Source organism: Canis lupus, chromosome 30 (assembly GCF_011100685.1).
Source record: "Canis lupus familiaris isolate Mischka breed German Shepherd chromosome 30, alternate assembly UU_Cfam_GSD_1.0, whole genome shotgun sequence".
NCBI lineage: Eukaryota > Metazoa > Chordata > Mammalia > Carnivora > Canidae > Canis > Canis lupus.
In genome coordinates, this window is record NC_049251.1 from 34,415,713 (window position 1) to 34,434,313 (window position 18,601).

The window sequence follows — 18,601 nt, forward strand, 5'->3', positions numbered from 1 at the left end:
CCTACCCGGCTTTCGGTCCCCTGAGAGTCACACCAGGGTCCTGGCCCCCATCCTAGGTGTCAGGGGTTGTGTGGGGCAATAGGAGGGCTGGGTGAAGTGATGATGTGAGCGAGTGTAGGTAGGGCTTCTGGGGTTTGAGGCAACAGAGGAGAGGGAGCAGGTGGGGCTGGGTGGGGAGGGTGGTGGCCACATGGACTGCTGGCTGGAAAGGAGGACTGGTGGGGGCGCGGCCCGGCCTCAGCGCGGGGACTGGGTCGGTCAGGATGCTCAGGGCTGGGTGCGGTGACAAGCCCCACTGTCTCAGTGCCTTAGCACCGTAAAGCCGGATTTCTTGTTCCCGGAGAGTCCGTGTGAGCTGGCTGCAGAGGGATGGCCGAGGGTGGTTGTGGAGAAGGCACAGGTTGGGGAGCAGTCTGTGTGATGCCCGGGGAGGGTGTGCTGGCTGGGGAGGCCAGCAGGGGGGCGGTGGGGTGGGTGGTGCATCACTTGGCCTCAGCCTGCCAAGGCAGCAGGGATGTGACCAGGCTGTGAGCTCCCTGGGTGCAGGGACACCATCTCCTACGGGGCTGGGGGGGGGGGGGGGGGGGGGGGGGAGTTGCCATAGGAACCAGGATGGGGGGTGGAAACACATGGGAGGAGCTTGAAGTTCCTGAGAGGCAGCGGCCTGGGCGGCAGGGGTGTGAAGAGCGGGCTGGGGATGGGGAAGGTGGGCTCCTTGTACCAGGGCCCTTCCCCTCTGCTGTCACCCCCCGGCACCTCCTGGCTGTCCCCTTCCACCTGAAGACCCCCAGTCCCCATCTCCAGGGCTATCCTGTCCCTTGAGTCCCTCAAACCACCCCTCACCCAGTCACCCCTCCAGGGTCACGGCACTGCCAGACATCTAGGCACCTAAGCCAGCAGCCCAGGCCCCCTGCCAGCCCTTCCTTCTCAGCGCTGTCCCCTCCCACGTGGCCCCCGTCTGCCCTCCAGACTAATTCTATTAATTCCATCTTCCAAATGTCCCTGGAGTCCTGTCACTCGGCTGCACCCTTCAGACCACCGTCGTGGGTCCTCTGCTCCCCTGGGCCGTGGGGGTCTCCTCCTCGCTGGCCTCCTGGCAGCTGCTTTTGCCCTCCTACCAATTCTTTTTTTTTTTTAAGATCTTATTTATTTATTTATTTATTTATTTATTTATTTATTTATTTATTTTTTAAGATCTTATTTATTTATTTGATAGAGATGAAAGCCCAAGCAGGGGGAGCAGCAGCGGAGAGGGAGAAGCAGGCTCCTCGCTGAGCAGGGAGCCTGCTGTGGGGCTCGAACCCAGGATCACGACCTGAGCAGAAGGCAGACGCTTAGCTGACTGAGCCACCCAGGTGCCCCTCCCCTGCCAATTCTTGACCCTGTTCCAGAGTAGTTTATTTTCCAAAATCTGGTCACGTGACTTCCTAACCGCTTACCCTTCCCTGGCTCCTCCCCATGCCACCTGAGGTCTTCATCCTCAGCTTCCTGCTTCTCTGACGGCCCCCTCCGCCAAAGTCCATGCATCCCCAAGACCTTTTGAATATGTCTGGCTCTTGCGTAGCCCTGAGCCTCACGGCTCTACCTTAGCTGCTCCTCAAGGGCAAGCGTGGATGCCTCCTCTTTCAGGAAGCCCGCCTGGCTCTCACCGCCCCTCCCCCAGCACTAGAAAGCAACTACTTTCTAGCTTGTGTTGCAGTGCGTTGCACCCATGCTTTCCCTGCTCTATCAACTGTGAGCCCCTCCAGTGGGACTTGCCCCATTCCTGGCCAGCGTCCCCGCCTAGACTCCATAGCCACACACAGAGAGGGCTTAGGGAAGGAGGGACAGAGGATGGCCGGGCCAGGCGGGGCTTTCTGAGGCTGCTGGGGCGGGGGGAGCCAGGGGGCAGAGCCTGGGCCCCCCAGCAGACACTTGCTGAGCACTTCCAGGGCACCAGGCGCTCTGCTGGACACGATCTTTCCACCAGAGGACAGAGAAGGCCCACTCCGAGAGGGGAGGCAGGTGACAGCAGGTGGACGGAGCCACGCCTCCTGGCAGGATCCCACTGGGAGGATGGAGGACAGCAGCGTGCAGGGGCCCAGCTGGGTGTGGGAAAGGCGTTGTTTCCAAGGCTGTCCTGGCAGCGCGGGGCGATGTCTCAACACCCATCTTGGGAAACACGGGCTCGGTTGCCCTGAGAGCACCAGGGGCATTTCCCGGGGCTCCGGGGCAAGGGGCAGCCACACATGCATAGTCCTTGCACCGTGACAGGTTGTCCAGGTCCTCTCTGTCCTCCGAGGCCTTTGCCTTCTGCTCCTCGGCCTGTCTCTGACCTCGGCCTAGAAAGCCCTTTCCTCCACAGATTCAGCCAACGTATCTGGAGGCCCACGCGCTGAGCCAGAGCTTACTCACTTCCTGCCTCTCTTCCAGAAAAACTCTCTTCCACCAACCTGTCGGTGAAGCCCACCGTCTCAGCGCTTGGAGGCTGACCTGCTCTGTCTGGCATGGCTCTTCCAGGGAGACGAGTGGGGCGTAGCTTCCTGAAGGAAGCAGAGAGCCTGGCTTCTCTGGGTGACCCCGGATGACCTGTCTGTCCTGCTGTCCTCTCTGCACATTTGGGAAACTGAGCTGGGAGTGGCAGGACCAGCCCTGACCTTGAGTCAAGACACCTGGATCTCCGACCTGGGTTTGTTGATGTCCTGGGCAAACCACCTTCCCCCCTCGGGCTCTGTTTCCCCATCAGTAGAACGACAGGGTTGGGCCAAGTGGTCTCAAAGGGCCCTCCAGCTCCAACGTCACAGAGAAGTCCACCTTTGCAGCAGGCACTTGTGCCTGGTGGATCACGGCCCATGGGACGCCCATGGCAGGGTCGTAGGCTCTCTGGCCCCCTGGCCTGGTGCTTGGCATTGCCTGTGTGCCCGCCCGATGTCCCCGATACAGGACTGCCTGGGCCTCCCCTAAAATGTGGATTTCCAGTTCCAGCCCCTAGCAGCTGGCCGAGAAAGGCGGAACAAAGGCCATTAGAGCTCCCAAGGTCGACAGCAGAGTAATGGGTTGAGCCAACTGGCCTGCATGTGCCAATCCAAGCAGGAGGGAGAGGGCAGAGAGTTCTGAGCAACCTGGCCAGCCGGTGAAGGGGGTGTGAACTCCAGAGGCAGGTCTGGGGCAGGCTGGGCGCCACCCCTCTGTAGCCGTACAACCCCAGGTTGGTTGTTTAAGCTCAGCCAGGATCAGATCTCCGGAGAGAATAGTATGTACCCTACACGGCCGCCGGGGCAGGAAGAGACCGCTCCACTTGGACTGGCTCCCTAGCATCTGCGCCTAGCACAAGGGGCTGCTCCGTGAACCCTGCTTCTTGCCCCTACCTGCCCCGGTCTCCACCCAACACATCTGCCCATCTGGGGCCAGCCAGGTCGCCAGCTGATCTGCCAAGGCATCTGCTGGGGGGGGGCCAGGGCCGCCGCACTGTATCTGGTCCCTTTGGTCTTGGCCCGGAGTGGTCCTCTCCTTCCGGGGATGCTTCCAGTCCCCCTGGAGAAAGAAGACCGTGCTCACACCCACTTGAACCACTAAGAAATATCAGTGATACCCAGTGGATAATTTGGAGCCTGCTGGTCTCACAGAACCATACGCATTACAGACATGGGGGGCTGGGAATGGAGCTCAGTGTGGATGGAAGCGACCAGAGCTGGGAAGAAGCACAGCAGCCCACAGCCAGCTGGAGTGGAGGTGGCAGGGCTGGAAGGGACTGGGATGGGGGAGACAGGCCCCGTGGACAGACTGCTGAGCCTGAGGATCCCAGGGCATGGGGAGGTGGGCGGCTGGGGTGTCAGGGAGTGCTCTGTGGGAGGCGCCCTGGTCCGAGGAACTGTGGGAGGCTGGATCTCACAGCTGGGCATCCCAAGGTCAGGCAGGTCGAAGGGGATCTCCTTCCAATTAGTGGGCAGAAGACAGAACTTTCCACTCCTCTGAGGACTGGCTGGGATCGCAGGGCGCTGCTGGAGCGGCTGTAGGCGGCTGGGAGCCAAGGGGGCTTGTAAGGGGGACAGGGCCCACGGGGCGGGCTGCACCCTGCAGAAATCCAACTCCACCTGCGTCCATCCTAGGTGCACCCCTTGGGGTCAGGAAGGCAAGGAGAGACAAGGCTCACAGTCACTGGAACTCCCGCATCGTGCCCAGTCCGTGCCTGGCCCGCGGCCCCGAGAGGCTCATTTCCCTGATGGGGAGGCTAGGGGACTCGCCCCCTTCCTTCTTCCCGTACCATGCCGGCTCTCCCGGACTGCAGATCGTACGCTGAGGCCTAGGACGGGCCCGGGCGCCACGCCACATCCATTTGCACTCAGCCCGTCAAAGTTTAAAGACAAGACCCCGTCCTTGGGCACGTTTCTCATTCCGACACCACGCCTAGTGGGTCACGCGTGGTTGCACCTGTTACATGCACTCGCCGTGCTGGGCTCCTCATCCCCTCTCCACCTCCTTGAGGGCAGAGGCCGGGTCTCGCTCCTGGCCTTCCCACGATGCTGCTGGCGGCTGGAGGGGTGGGTGGATTGCACACACTCCCCCCCGCCTCCCGGGCTGCGTTTCTGGAATCCACGGATGCGGTGGATGCTGACAGTGCCTGGAAGGAGGGGCGGGGGACCTCTTCCTGATGGGCTGAGTTCCCAGCTGATGAAGGGGGTGTTGGACAGGAACCTAGAGAGAAGGCTCTGGATGCAGCAGCCAGGGAGTAATTGGATGCTAATTAATTTGCATTTCACAGGAGAGTCAGGGATCTTGGGGAAAAAAAAGCTGCAAAGATTAAAGGACTCCTAGAGAAGAGAAAGCTGGGGACCAGGAGGCACGTGGAGCAGAGGGACGGGAGGAGAGAGCACCAGGCGCTGGGGGCATGGGTGGAGTAGGTGTGGGCACGGCAGGGCGGAGGACAGAAAGGTCTGGGTGCTGCCTGGGGTGCCCACCACCGCTCCTAACAGCAGCCCCAGCTGACCACCCCCTCCCCACCCTGCCCGCGCCCCCCACAAGGCTTCAGGTCATGGGGGTGCGGGGGACAGGGCGACACAGAGGTCTCAGGGATGGGGGCAAGGGGGAGCTTGAGGGGCTCTCTGTCTCTGCCTCTCCCTCTCTTACGCACTCACAGAGACAGAGAGACATGAGAGACAGAGACAGAGAGACACAGAAGGGAGAAGGCAGGGAGAGAGGAGGAAAATCGAAGGAGTGGAGCAGGGAAGAGATGGGAAGGGGGGTCAAGAAGGAGGCAAGTCAGGTGTGGCCAAAGGGGTGAAGGGCCGCAGACCTAGGAGGGCTCCCAGGGGAGACCCTATCCCCGCGGCTCCCCTGCCCTGTGGCCCTCCTAGAGCAGAGGATGGAGAACTTTCTGCAAAAGGCCGGCCTTATGGTAAATATCTTAGGCTTTCCAGGCCATACAGTTCCCATCACCTAATCTTCTTTGTAAAAAGCATCCTAAGCTCAGAGACGGCACAAAAACAGACCCCTTCTGGGATCTGGCCCCTGAAGTGCTTCCACCAGGATGAGGCGCTTCAAATGGAACCGGGTGGGGGAGGGGGTGGCGGCAAACAGTCTGCATTTCTGGCTTTTTTTAAAAGATTTTATTTATTTATTTATTTATTTATTTATTTATTTATTATGTATGTATGTATTTATTCATTTATTTATTTATAAGAGAGAGAGAGCCTAAAGAGGGGGAGCAGCAGGCAGAGGGGGCGAGAGAAGCAGACCCCCCACTGAGCAGGGAGCCCGATGTGGGGCTTGATCGCAGGACCCAGAGCTCATGACCTGAGCCGAAGGCAGACACTTAACCGACTGAGCCACCCAGGTGCCCACAGAGTCTGCATTTCTACCAAGTTCCCGAGCAGGGTCCAGGCTGTCGTCCACAGATCCCACTTGGAGGATGGAGGGTCTTGGCCATTCTGCAGGGTGGGTGGCTGTCGGGCAAGACGTTCAGAGACCGCTGAGAGGCAGCCCTTGTTTGCAGAGTATCGCTGGGCTGCGGGCCACCCCCCCCCCTTTTCAGCCTTCTCCCAGCTGCAGGGAGTGCGGTCAGCAGGTGGCCTCCAGTGCTCCAGCTGCCTCAGTGCACAGACCCGCCTCCCCTGAGATCATGGCCCCCCCGGGCAGGCCATGCTTGGTGACCCAGTGATATGGGGTGTTAGGTCCTGGCCCCCCCAGCTGGATATGGGACAGCCCCCTGCCGGTTGGCCGAGGCTTTGTCAGGCCTGCATCAAAATCCAACTCCGGTCTCCCTCTGTCTGATCCAGCCTCCTCCTGCCCCTTTCACTGCTGTGGACCCTTAATAAGCACCTGGCACCCCACACTCCCTCTCAGAGCCTGCTCCGCAAGCACCCAGCCTGTGACTCAGGTGGCGGGTGGACATCCAGGCCAGGGGCAGGGACAGCGTTTGGTACGAGCTGGTCACACCTGGGGGCCGCTGTTGGTAAAAATAAAGTCACTCTGCAAACACAGGGTCTCCCGGGGCAGGAGTGAAAGGCGTCCCAGGGTCTGGGCATGGCTAGGAGGAAGCAGGGCAGATGGAGGAGGGGGCACAGTGGCACAGGGGCCTGGAGCCCCGGCTCTGGCCTGGCCTAGGGGCTAATGTGCTGTGTGGCTTTGAGGAGGTCCCTGCTGCTCTCTGTTTCTTCAGGATAAAATGAGCCAGAATTTATGATCCTGGGTGTATCAGTTCCCCAGGGCTGCCATGACAAATTACCACCACCTTGGTGGCTCGAAATAACAGAAATCTATTCTCTCGCCATTCTGGAGGCCAGAGTTGTTCAAAGCCAGTGTCACTGGGGCAAAACTGAGGTGTCAGCAAGGCCATACTGCCTCTGCCTGCCCTGGCGAGCTCCTGTTCCCTGTTGCTTCCAGCTGCTGGTGGCTGCTGGTGGCTGCTGCTGGCTGCCGGCATTCCTCGGGTTGTGACAGCAGCCCTCGTCCTCACGGCAGCATCTTCGACTCTGTTTTGTCTTCCCATCACCTCTTCCTCTGTGTCTGTGCATCAACTCGCCCTCCGCCTGTCTCCTGGAAGGGCCCTGCGGTTACCCTGATCATCCTTCTCAAAGTCCTTAATGTAGTCACACTGCAAAGCCCCTTTTTCCAAATCGGGTCACACGTGCAGACCCCGGGGATTAGAACCTGCTGTCTTCGTGGGGCCACTATTGGGTTGCTCCCATGCACCTGCCATTTACCCCCCTGCCCCTGCCCCTGCCCCCTTAGGCCTTAGCTCTGTTGAGTCCTCCCTCCCCGAGCTGTAGTTTTAAACTCTTTACAAAGGGCAGTCCCTTTTGAGCCTCGAAGTGTGTCTTTTATCAGATCTTACAAATTGCAGACATAGCACAGGAAGCGCTGTTCTAGAAAGCTGAAAATCCAGTTATGAGAGTGGGGAACGCGGCTCCTCCGGGTGGCATATTTGTGAGATGTGCCACCAGGCCACCAAGTGCAGCCCAGGCAGGGGGTGGGGATGTGGGGTGAGGGGGGCAGGATCCCAGGCTCCCCACCTGCCCATTTGACAGCACCTCTCGGCTCTGCTCCCCTGTGCTTTCAATTCTGGGCTGCCTGAGACTTTGAACAGCCGGTCCTTGTTTCTGCTGAATTTATGGGTGGAACCTCCTGAGTTCGTTCCTTCTGCATCAGCAAGTGGGCCCATGCACGCTGGTAGACACCGGTGCTCACACTGAGCCTCCCTCCTGACGGTAGCTGCAGACCCTAGAACTACCTGCACGTAAAAGTTGTGTTAGCCTAGGTGAAGAAACCGTCGTGGGCGGAGGTTTGACCAATGATTCCCTGGGGTGTGAAGATTTTCAAAAGTCCAGGAGTGGAAAGTGGATTGGGCATCCTCCCTCTTTTAAAAAATATTTTATTTGTTCGTTTGTTTATTTATTTATTTAAGAGAGAGGGAGAGAGAGTGCAAGCAAGCAGGGGGAGGGGCAGAGGGGGAGGGAGAGAGAATCTCAAGTGGACTCCCCACTGAGCTCAGAGCCCAGCTCGGGGCTCGATCACACAACCCTGAGATCATGACCTGAGCTGAAATCAAGAGTCAGAGGCTGAACCGATCGAGCCACCCGGGCACCCCTGGATTGGGCCCTTTGAGACAATTTCCCCCAAGAGGGAACTGAATTTGGGACGCCTGGGTGGCTCTCTGGTTAAGCATCTGCCTTTGGCTCAGTGCATGACCTCGGGGTCCTGGGATCGAGTCCCATGTTGGGATCCCTGCATGGGGCCTGCTTCTCCCTCTGCCTGTGTCTCTGCCTCTCTCTCTCTCTCTCTCTCTCTCTCTCTCTGAGTGTCTCATGAATAAATAAATACAATCTTTAAAAAAAAAAGAGAGAGAGAACTGAATTAAAAAAAAAACATGCAAGCAAATCTTGGGGTCAAGGTGTATCCAGTTGGCCCAAAACCTCTGACTCCACTAGCTAGAAAGACCAGTAGGAAGAAATGGTCCAGAGGCGGTTGGGAGGGAGAGCATTTGCCTGGATGGTGCACAGGTGGGAGTGGGTGTGAGGCAGGAGGAGACCCTGCTGGGCAGATGCTGTGGCCGTGGGGGGCTTTGTAGGCCACACGGAGAACTTGAATTTCATTTTGAAGGTCACGGGATACCTCTGCAAAATTTTAAGCAGAAAGTGACATGTTCGTGGGCTTTAGATGTATTTTTCTGGTTGGGGTAATAGCCCGGCAGGAGGAGGTGAGGGAAAGGCTGGACGCTTGCCTGTAAGGGAAAGGACTGGATTTGAGTGGGTGGCTGCGGGGAGAGTTGAAAGAGGAGGGGGAGCTGGGGAGGGCACCCGTGTATGGCCCGAGTGAGAGAGCGGGTGGTGGGGCCTGCCCCAGGGATGGGGTGCTGGGGTGCAGAGACTCACCTGGACTGCGTGTGGGCGCCCAGAGCGAGAATGTGATGTTTTCCTAAGAGAAGAGTCACCAGCTGGGAGCAGGGGATCTCTGGGAGGAACAGAAAATGCAGGCCGGTCCCCTGCATCATGAGGCAGGGCCCTGAGAACCACAGCTGGGTGGGGACACATAGGTAGGAGGTGGCAGCAGCAAGGTGCCTGTCCAGGCCCAGCTCGTCCCCGTCTCGTGTGGATCTCGGGCAAGTGTCATTTTGTCTTTGCTTCTGTTTCCTTATCTGCAAAATGCAGGAGCTGGACCATCATCAGGGTTCCTCTGGGAGATGGGCTGGCAGGGGGATACCTGTGGGCCCGTGGAGACGGTCTGCAGACCTGCCCGAGGCTGCTCGTGAGCCGTCAGCAGAACCACCTGAGCGGTGAGGTGACCTCAGGCCTCACGGCCACACCCTCACTCCGAGCCCTGATGGCAAGGGCTCCTCTCTGTGTGCCAGGGGTGAGTCTTGTCTTGCCCAACCAGTTCCTGGAAGGCAGAGGCCTGGGTCACAGGTTGCACACGTGTTCCTCAGCGCGTGTGTGTTGATGGGCCACGGGGACCCCGGGCCCTGCGAGTCACACGTGCGCAGCACACAGCTTCTTCCCTGCACCCGGCTCGCTGCTCTGCAAGAGCCTGCTGGCCCTGAGTCCGCCCAGGCCTGGCGCCTCGCCCCTGTCCTTTCTCTCCCTTCTCTACCCTGCAGCCTCTTGCCCATCCTTCAAACCCCAAGGTCCATCTTCCAGGAAGCATCCGCTCTTCCCCCCTCTGAGTGACACTGACACGGGGCCTCACGGTGACGTGGGGCCTCCCGAGTGAGGTGACCACACCCCAGGGGCAGCCTCTCTTCTCCCTTTGGGGCGCAGAGCATCTGCACTCCTCCTGCCTCCTCTCCCTACCTCTGCCCCGAGCCACTTGCAGCCAGCCCCATGTCCTGCGTGCCTCGGTGTCCCCCAGCGCTGCCCCCAGTGTCTGGTGCGTACTTAGTGCTCACCAAAGGCAGGAGGCATTTCCCTGTCCCCCGACCCCCACCCCGGCTCCTCCCTGGGGCAGGTGTGTGTGTGGGGTGTGGGTGGGAGGGTGCTGCTCGGCCCCAGGGGCCCCAGCATGAGGAGCACGAGCGGACAACCATAGAAGACTGCACAACTCTATCCGGACTCACCCGTGGAAGGAAGTCCGGCATCTGGGGCAGCGGGGAGCCCACCTGTGTCAGCAGGTGCCTTCCCAGAGTGGGAGGGAGGGCAATGGAGCTGGCCGCCGGGCTCGTTTCACAGGTGGGGAGCAGCCCTGTGAGCTGGGGAGCCCCGCTCTGGCTGGGTGCCACTCCCCTGCAGCCAGGGCCCCCCCGCGCTGCATCTGGGGCTGGGGCAGACGGCCTTGCACCCGCCTGGCCCACCTTCTCGTGGCTTCTGTCCCTGGCTTTCCCGCTCGCCGGGCCCAGCGCCTGCCCTTCGGCCTGGGAGCCCCCGCTGAAGAGGCCAGAGCGTGTAGATGTGGCCTTGGGGTCCCCGGGGGGTGGCGAGCAGACCCCGTGGCGCAGCTGTGGCCGGCTGGCCTCCGCGAGGGGAGCGCCCCGCCAGCACCAGGGCCGTGGGCAGCCCGGGGTTCCCTGGACTCTTCGAACCCCCGCTGGACCGGGCCGCCCCTGGCACCTGCGAGCTGCACTCCTGCTCTGGGGGGTCTTAGTCCAGGCACCCCCGGGGCGCAGGGCCAGAGCCAAAACCCTGGGCTTCAGGAAAGGAGAAGCGGGGCAAACCGCTTCATCTCCCCTTCCTGTCGGTTGGGGTTGGGGGTATCGGGAAGCTCCTGCCAAGCCGCCCCGCTGCGGGCCTTCCCCCGAGCCCCGGGGGGCACTTGGGCCCCGGCAGCAGCATCACCTGCCCGCAGCCCTCGGAGGGCCCTGCCGGACCCCTGCCCTCTCTCCTGGGCCGTGGGCGGGGGGCAGGGGAAGGCCTGGCCCGGCAGGCCTCCACCAGACACCCTTGCTGAGCCTCCCTCCCCCCAGGTGCGGTGCAACCCGGGAATGTAAGCCAGGACCCTCTCTCCAGGACAAGTGTCAACAGGAAACCTCCCGGCCCGTCTGGGTCACATTCCAGGGGCTCCCAGGGCCGCACAGAGACACTAACAGGCACTAAAGGATCTCTTATCTGCCATCGGAGCCTCTGGATCTGTGCCCCAGTGACGCACCTTCTCCCGCCAGTGCTCTCCAAGCCTTCTGGGGAGGACTCCTCCATCCTCCGGAGCCCTCGGCACACAGGGAGCGAGAGAGATGCTTTATGCACAACGACACGCGGCCCTGAGCGTGGTAGCCGTGGGCTAGTGGGGGGGAGCCTATCTGTGGGCAATCAGGCCGCGGCCGAGGACCCAATACCCGTTGGGCACCCAGGGAAGACGCGAGGCGGTTTGCTGAGCTGGTCACATCTGGGGATTAAAGGAGAGAACATGGAGAATCTGGTTAAATGCGCCCAATCTGGGCTTGGAGGGACCCACGCAAGTGCACACGGGCACACACACGTACCCCCGGGTCACCCAGTTATTTCCCATGATGCGGGGAGGGTGCCGGGGCAATAGAGAGCCCACGACTGACTTTTATTTGACACGCCCAGGCTGGGAAAGGAACTCCCTTAAAGTCGCACAGCAGGTGGATGACAGGACCAGGGGTTTTATTCACTTTTATTTTCCCTGGGCCATTTCACCAGGTCGCCGCCTCTGCTGCACGGGCCTCTGTTTCCCGGGGCTGTGTTTGGAACGCTTCGGAGGGGAAGAGACTCTCTGGCAGGGGTTGGGGCCTGTGCCAAGGCCCAGGGGCAGGAGGGTGAGCATCCCCCGGGTGAACAGCGTTCAGAGAGGGAAGCGATTCCACAGGCAAGGTGGGGGACGGTGGGGCCGAGCGGGAGTTGGTACAGGATTCCAGTTTCGTGATGTTTATTCCTGGATGTAGAACTGCCCAGGCCGTGCGGGGCAACTGGCTGGACCCCGGTAGGTGAGTCCCAATGCCCATGTGACAGAGGAAGACCCTGGAGTCCTGAGCTCGCTGGGTGTAGAAGGGGGCACGTGAGAGACCTGAGGCCTCCTGCCTCATAAGTCAGGGCACCCGGGAAGCCTTCAAGAGAAGTGGGCCAGCGTGGGGCCTGGAGGAGAGGGTTCTGCAACGGGCCGGCTTCCCAGGGGACCACAGGCCCAATATTCCCACACTGCCTGGCCATTTCTCAGAGGGGAGGAACCCTTCCGCTCGCCCAGGGAGCCGGTTTGTGAGCCCTGACCCAGTGCTCCCACTCCGGGTCAGAGGCGGTGTAGGAGGTCACACGCAGGCACCTGCCTGGGCTGAGCTACGCTGCCACCAGGCATGACGCGTGTGTTAGGCCAAGCCTGCTGCATCTCTTCACAGGGTGGCCTTGGTCCCTGGAGGAGGCGGGGAGAGGTGAGAGGGCCAGGCCTCCCTCACGTGACTTGAGATGACCTCAAAAAAAGTGGAAGAGAGCTTGCTGGTCGTAAAGTGATGAAGTTTCCTCGTGGGTCTAGAATATTCTTACAGTTTGCCACAGAGCCTGGGCCTTGGGGTCAGGGTGATCGGAGTTCGGCACACCCACGTGGATGGCATGCCTGCTGTGTGCCAGGTATTGGGGGAACCGTGCAGCCTGCAGGGATGAGTCGGGAGCTCAGAGTCCAGCAGGGAGACCCTGCCAATAGAATGCAAGGCCAGAGGCTGTGTCTCTAAGAGCATTATTTTTTTTTTAAAAAGGTTTTATTTATTTATTCATGAGACAAGAAGAGAGGGAGAGGCAGAGGGAGAAGCAGACTCCCTGAGGAGTAGGGAGCCTGTTTACAGGGCTTGATCCCAGGACCCCAGGATTGTGACCTGAGCTGCAGGCAGATGCTCAACTGGGCCACCCCAGTGCCCCTAAGAGCATTACATTTATTTATTTATTTATTTATTTATTTATTTATTTATTTTAAATATTTTTTAATTTATTCATGAGAGACACACAGAGAGAGAGAGAGAGAGAGAGGCAGAGACACAGGCAGAGGGAGAAGCAGGCTCCGTGCAGGGAGCCCGATGCGGGACTCGATCCCAGGGCCCCAGGATCAGGCCCTGGGCTGAAGGTGGCACTAAACCGCTGAGCCACCCGGGCTGTCCCAAGAGCGTTACTTTTAAAGTGGAGCAGAAGACCTGAGGTGGGAGGGTCTTCCTGCTTGAGGAAGGCAAGGGAAAGAGATGGTTAGGTGTAAGTGTTTGAATCGGGGATGAACCATCGGGGTGGGAGTGCGTCTCAAGGCCTCTGCATCCGGGAGGGATCTGCCGGGATGGCTGGATCGGGACCCCTTGTTCTCAAATGTAGGCGTGTGCCGAGTACCCGAGGGCCTGTTGAAACACAGTGTGCCCCTCGTCCGGGGGCCGGGTGGGGCCTGTGGCTCTGCGGGTCAAACTAGCTCCTGGGTGACGCTGGCATGGCTGTTGGTCTGCGGCCCACGCTGTGTGGAGCATTAATACGGTTCGTGCTCATCCATGCTCTGGGCAGTGAACTCCCCAGAAGTCATCCCGGTCAGCCCTGTCGTTTCTGGGACTGTCTTTGGAGCCTATAGTCCTTGTGTGTGGGGGGGTAGGTCGGCCCACGGGTCAGGGGCTGCGACACCGCCACGTGAGAACTAACTTTTCGGACTCCTTAGAGCATGAGGACATTATACACACAGGGCTGGCGAGAGGCACGTTGGTCCTTTTTACCCCTTCGAATGGGGTCAAGGAGCTTGAAGACCCAGTTCATAAACGTAGAGACGGAAATGGGGGAGATGTGTGCATGCGTGTGCACAGGTGGGTGCATGTGTGTGTGTGTGTGTGTGCACGTGCATGTGTGTGTGCATGCACTCAGCTCAAAAACCATTAAAAAGAAAGCACTCAGGATGTACTTAAGACCTTGGGCAAGCCTCTTCCCCTTGCTGAGTGTCCGTTTCCTCGTCTGGCAAAACTAAAGGAGTTGGATCAGAGGTTCCTTCTGAGAGGAAGGGAGGGAGGGAGTGGGGGTGGTGATGGGGGGGCGGGGAGAGCGAGGGGGGGGGCTCGGGGAGGGAGGAGAACTGAGGGAGCGTCCTGGTAACAAGGCCATCATCTGATTAGCGTTGGATTTAAAGCAGCTAATAGCCGTCTGACACTTAGCAAGGCTGCGTTCCCGGCAGGGCCGGAGCTGGCGCAGGGTCTGCAGGGACCAGACCATCCATCAGGGCATCAGCAGCCTCCCCGCCTTGTGCCTGGTGAGACCTTGAGCATGGATAACGTGGCCCAGAGGAAGCCGCAGAGGCCAAATAAAAGAAGCCCTTTCCCCAGCAGCTCCCTGGGGGGCTTCCCAAGCAATTTCCTTGAGCCCCCACCAGGCCTGGAAGAGACTTGATCCCAGGGGGAGCCCGCAGAAGGCTGGTCCTCTTTGCTCCCCACCTTTCCCCAGGGCCCTGCCCCTTGACACCAGCTCCGTGACAGCGTCCTGCTGAGAGGCTGGCAAAGCAAACAAAGACTCTGAGAAAGGTGGGGGATCCCAGGCAGCAGCCAGGCTGTGAAGGCTCCCAGAAGAGCACGCACAGGTTTGTTTGGGGGGGTCAGCCTGGACTGGAATCCCAGTTCTCCCTATGGGAGGCTGTGGGACCCTGCACAGTGTATGCGACCTCTGGGAGCGTCAGTGTGGTCATCCACCCAGGCCTCTCTGGTTGGGCCTGGGGATTAGCTAAAACGACAGAAATGAAAGCATCTTGGAAGAAGAGGAACCGGATCCACCCAAACCTTCAACGGCCTTATTGTAGATGGAAGCTGCCCAGCCGGGAGCAGCTTCTGGAAACTCAGAGCCACATCTGAGCCTCGGCTCCTTGCTGGGTGACCCTGGGAGACTCACCTAAGCCAGCTGAGCCTTGAGGGCACCATCTGTATAATGGGAGCATCGATGATATTTTATCCCCCTGGTCATAAAAATTAAAAGAAGGGAGCGTGCGCACAGTGCCGGGCTCCTACGAGGCCTCAGTAAGTTGCGCTTCTCACGGTCCCCAGGCGTCCTGGCCTCAGAACGAGGGTGGCACCACTGCCACCTTGCAGCCGAGCACCTGCCTCAGGTGTGGGTCGCTGAGCCGCCCTGGGCAGGCCGGGCCAGCCGGAGGGGCCTGGCCCAGCCCTGCCCGACCCACAGCAGCCTCCCCGCCCAGTGGTGAGCTCAGGAAAGCCTCAAATTATACAATTTATGAAACCCAATCCAGTTTTCCGACTGGAACGTGTGATTAGAGATTACACATTCACTGTTGCAATTATGGTAATGTTGATGTGTGGACAGATAACTGGCAGCGGGGCTGTTCTGAACCGTCTATTTATAGGTTGAAGATTCCTGCTATCTCAAGGCAGACATATGGGCCATAAAGGCAGGCGACAAAAACAGGAGGGGGAGAGAAAGCCTCCCTCGGAATGAAAAGACACCAAAGGAAACCGTAATTAGGGCTGGGACCAGCTTATGTAAATCAGGTAATACTTTCAAAACAGAGATGAGATCTGGTTTTAATAAAGCGCATTGGAACAAATGGTGGAATAATGACTTAATAAATCTAAATACAAATATTTTGTTCCGTCTCCAAAATGAACAGCCCTGGCATCTGCCGAGCCCAGGCCTGGGCGAGGGGGCGGAGCCGTAGTGTTACTGTATTCTTTCGCTCCCTCAGCAGGCTCGAAGATTTTAATTTTTAGCCTTCTGCTAAATTACACGGGCTGTCAGTCAACTGTGGGAGATATTTTGAGTAGGGAGATTTATACAAATACACAGAGCACACTCGGAAGGCTCAGCACAATATCTTTTACACCGGCCAGGATGTAAATCATAGGTTGTTCAGGCCGAATTATTGCTCTTCCGGAAATAGACTGCGGAGAAACTATCCGCCAGGAGGAGGAATCTGGAGGCTTTTTTTTTTTTTTTTTTTTTTTTTTTTTGGTGCCCGAGCCCCAGTACTAATCAGAGGAGCTCTCTGGTGGTTCCTTTTGGTGCCTTTATTAATCACTTCCCACCCCAACTCCAAGATCTAAGCCAGAGGTTGCAAGCCGGTGGCCCGTGGGCCAAATCTGATCCACAGGTGTGCATGCACCTGCGTGCATGTGCGTGTGTTGACTGGTGTAAGGATGTCGGCCCCAACTCAGGTTGAGTTTTAAGAAATCTTTGCAAATATTTTTTTTTAAGATTTTATTTATTTATTCATGAGAGACACACAGAAAGAGAGGCAGAGACACAGGCAAGAGGGAGAAGCAGGCTCCATGCAGGGAGCCCGACGCGGGACTCGATCCCAGGACCCCAGGATCACACCATGAGCTGAAGGCAGGAGCTCAACCGCTGAGCCACCCAGGCGTCCCTTTTGCAAATATTTTTAAGTCAAGATATTAATCATAACATTCATACATCCAGCTTCTTTCGGTAGATCAGAAAATCTAGCTCGCAACATTGGGTCTGCCTTCCTGCGTGGTGACAGTGACACATCCTTCCTGGGGCTAAAGATGTGCCACTGTCTCTAGGTGACTGTGGCTTCTCCAGGCTTCTCCGCACTCCATCCCCTGCATTCATGTTACCTGTCTGCTCTCAAAATTTTTGACCCCTGTGTAAATTCACCCCTTTTTAGGGTCATGAGAGTCTGTGGCTCAGGAAATGTAGTTGTGAATAACATGAGCTATGTGTGAATAAGTCACTAATCCTCAAACCCGTGTCTGTTCAATAAGAAAAATGAGGACAATATAATATATAAACGTATTCGTGTAAAATGAGTGTCTTACACACGTGCTCACATGCACACACACACACACATACACACAGATGGCAGGGAGAGGTTATCAGTGATCCTTCTTTGGGATGGACTGTCCTTTATTCCATTCTAGGCTGTTTTAATAGACGGCGGTCGTTATGCTGCTGTTCGTCACGTGACAAAATTGAAAGCTGGGAACTTGATGTCCTTGCCTTATTTTACCACTCTGAATTCCCAAAGACTTGGAATTCCTTGGCCAATAATTAATTGTAGGTTCTCAGAATTGGAGGGCAGCCCTAAAGGTGTCAATCTGTCATACATACGTCTTATATATTTTCTGTTTGTGTGTCCTTCCCTTTGTTGTTCATCTCCCTATACATGTTTGCCCATCCTTCCATACATTCGTTCTACTGTGTGTGTATATATCTATAGCCATCTGCTTGTCCATCCAACCATTGATACATGTGCCCATCCATCCATCCATCCATCCATCATCCATCATCTATCCATCCATCATCCATCATCTATCCGTCCATCATCCATCTATCCATCATCCATCCATCCATCCATCCATCCATCCATCCATCATCCATCATCTATCCGTCCATCATCCATCTATCCATCATCCATCCATCCAGCCATCCATCCATCCATCCATCCATCCATCCAGCTATCCAATTCACAAACCCTCCACTTCTGCTAGTTTGTGATCAACTGGATGTCCAGAAGGACCACCTGCTCCTTGGCCAGGCTGTCTGAGACTTCTTCCTGTAAAAATCTGTGTCCCACGCTTTTATACTTATAGATCCTAATATAAGAGAAGCTTTTGGTTCTATAATTTTGGCTTCTAAAACGGAACTATGTTCTAATTGCAGTTGGATCAAACATCTAGGAACAAGGGAGGCATTTTTCCTACAAAATTTGATATTGTTACAACGGATGTCAGAGAGGAAAGAAGGGGGAGGCTGAGGTGTAGATGTGATGCGAGCCTCACCTGGTGGGTAAAGTTTCTTAACCGACAATGTAGAGCAGAGCACAGGGAGGCCTCTGGGGGTTATTTGTTTCTTCTTTTCCCACTAAAATCACGATGACAAATATATTCCTTCTCTGAGGTGGGGCTATTGACTGCTGCTTTACCCTGAGGACACCAGACACCAACATTCACCCGCTCGTGTGCACCTGTGCATACACACACAAATATTTTATTAATTGAACAGTAGTAAATACCAAGTGCAAAATACCACATGGGTGTATGCCTATAGCACATGGGTGATTCTATTGCCTCATCTCTAAAAGACGTTAGAGGAGGTGAGCTCACCAGGAAATCCAAGGTAGGATAGGAACAGTATGTGACTTTACAGAGGGGTAGAGAAAGAGAGACAGCTCAGAGGACCGAGTCATCCCGTCCTGCTGGGCAGTCTGGAGAGCTTCCTGGACGAGGTGGGGTTTCAGCAAAGCCTTAGAAGATCAGGAATTCCTTGTCTGTCAGAGATTAAGAGGAGGTAGCTAGTTTAGATCTAGGGATTCTGTGGATATGCATGTGTGTATTCATCCTTCGAGATATTCCCTAGTTCAAAACCCATCCACCAAATTCCTATAAGTGCTTTTGTTATCCTAAATCTTCTGATTTTTTTTTCTCCCTTTGCCTAAGTTTATTGTTGATTCCTTGTGAAATAAATCATAATTGCCTACTGTCACAACATGAGAACCACTTGACAGGCGTCTATCCTGAGATACTGTCAAGGCCCGTCAGCCAGCTGGCTCTGGGGCTGGGGGAGGGGAGAGAAAGAGCCTAGCAGCCAAACTCAGCATCCCAGGGGCCCAGATCATCCCCTCATAATCCGGCGGAGTGGCCCTTCCCCCACATGCCCAGCAGCAAGCGAATTCAAATGTGTTATAATGGGGCATTTAAGAACTCCCACTCCTTGCAAAAAGGTATCTGAACGCCCCGATCCTCATCCTCCTTCTAGGCAATTGGCAGTTTGTAAAT